At 50.9% G+C, this 2059-nt stretch overlaps 1 protein-coding gene across 1 annotated transcript in view; it reads right to left on the bottom strand.

Moving 5' to 3' along the window:
• MPC1 (mitochondrial pyruvate carrier 1) overlaps positions 1-266 on the bottom strand; it is a 13389-nt gene extending 13123 nt beyond the window's left edge. The window contains exon 1 of the mRNA XM_026070000.1: positions 208-266. The gene's annotated coding sequence lies outside the window, so the exon portion shown is untranslated. The remainder of the gene's footprint in view (positions 1-207) is intronic.
• Positions 267-2059: the final 1793 nt, after the last annotated feature.

Here is a 2059-nt window from a genome sequence, read left to right as displayed (position 1 = left end):
GCCCGGCGCCCGCTTTACGGCAGCGCCCGCGCTGCTGCCACCGCCCCCTCCGTCACCGTGGCGCTCTCGGCGCCGATTGGCCGCGCCGCGCCGCCTCCCCTCCTCCGAGGCGCCGAGAGGGAGAGGGGGCCGCGGGGGGGAGGGGCGTCGTAAAGCAACGCCGCGGGAGGAGGGGGGATTGTCGCAAAGCGCGACGAGAAGGGTCACCCTTGGCGGGGCCGCTGGCATTCCTCCGTAGTCCGCAGGGGAGAGCCGGGCGGCGTCTTTCTGAGACGCTATTGGCTGCAAGGTGCCGGTTGGTGGCTCCCCATTGGCTGCTGAGGAGCGAGTCCCGCCCCCCACGGTGTCTGGCCCCACCCCCGCAGTGCGTGTGCCAAGGGCACCTGCGGGCGGGGCTGGCGGCGGCGGGTGTGTGAGTGCGCGTGAGTGTGAGAGTATGTATGTGAGCGCGAGTGCGTGAGAGTGTGTGCGAGTGTGTATGTGCGTGGGTGAGAGTGTGTGCGAGTGTGTGTGTGCATGAGTGTGCGACTGTGTATGTGAGTGTGTATGTGTGAGAGTGTGTGAGCGAGTGTGTGCACGTGCGTGTGCGCATGTGGGTGAGTGGGTGTGTGGGTGTGCTTGCATGTGTGAGTGTGCACATGTGTGTGCAAGTGTGCACAAGTGTGTGTGTGTGCGTGCGAGTGTATGTGTGTGTGAATGTGTGTGTGTGTGTGTGGTGCCGTAGCCCCCTTTCCGCCCCGTGGTTTTGGGCAGCACGTGCTGGGCCAGGCTTTTGGAGCTGTGGCCTCCCTCCTCCTCAGAAAGCAAGAACCCAAAAGAGGACCCATAATTGCTTCAGTGATTATTTTTAAAGATAGTCCTGTGTTTTTTCACAAGACTGATATACGGACTTTGAATTTTTGGAGCTGGGAGTGCAGGGCTGTGGCAGAAGCGAGTGCTGCAACAGTTGGTGCTTCCCCCCTGTACCTGGCAAAGCCTGAGATCCCGTCTCTCGCAAGCACTTTCCATTTCATACCTGCACAGAGGTCACTTATTTAGAGTGGAAGATAAACTCTAACCCAGCTAATACCATCTCCATAAAATTTGGGCTAGGCAAACGAATACCCATATGTGAATAACTTCTTTTATCTTTGCTCAGCCCACCAGAGATAATGAACATGGACGTTTATCTACTGTGACTGTTTTCCAAAGATTTGCAGCCTCACTTTTATAGACCCGCACTGGGCTGCGAGCGCTGGCTGGCGCGTACCTGCGCTCTGCAGGAAGCCCTGGGACCGGCACCCTTCTCCCCCAGTCATTTGCTCGGAGAGCAGCAGGTTTGAGGAAAGGCAGCAGCTATCCACAGCCTCTCCTTTTTCTGTATCCCTAACGCAGGATACGAACATCCCTCACTTGGCTCTGTGGGAGGAAGGGTTTTGATCCCCTTGATACACTGCATTATGAAAAGCCAAAATGTAGCCCAGCATACTTCTATGGCATATATAGACTCATTGTTTAATAGCAGAAGTGTAAGGCTGAAAGAGATCTCCAAAACCTGTGCCAACACTGGGAAGGTCTATGGAAATCAGTTCTGATACGTTTGTCTAATTTGCTCAGTTAAAAAAAAAAAATCTCCCATGATGGGATTCCACATCATCTACAGAGCCAGTTCCAGTCATTAATAATTTCTATAGTTACAAGTTTACCTACAATGTAGCTTAGTTTTTCTTTACTGAAAATTAATCTTTCTTTTTTTTTAGGTTTCTTATAAGCATATCATGTGGGACACTGTCAAAAGCCATACAAAAAACCCTGTGATTCATCACATTCACAGCTTCCTTCTTATTCACTTAACTTGTCAAATAGAGAAATCAGATTAGATTTGACATGATTTGTTCTTGACAAATCCGCCTTAGCTGTGCTTTTAATCATCTTGTTCTCTGCATGAACATAAACTGATCGTTTATTAAGTTATTCTAGTGAACATAAACTGATCATTAAGTTATTCTAGCAATTTTTTTGATATCAGAATTCGGCTGTTTGGCTTATAATTTGCTGGGTCACCTTTTACCCCGTCTCT

Source organism: Apteryx rowi, unplaced genomic scaffold (genome assembly GCF_003343035.1).
Source record: "Apteryx rowi isolate R43461 unplaced genomic scaffold, aptRow1 scaffold_300, whole genome shotgun sequence".
Taxonomy (NCBI): Eukaryota; Metazoa; Chordata; class Aves; order Apterygiformes; family Apterygidae; genus Apteryx; species Apteryx rowi.
The sequence above is the reverse complement of the archived record's forward strand: the minus strand, read 5'-3'. Positions and strand labels throughout refer to the sequence as shown.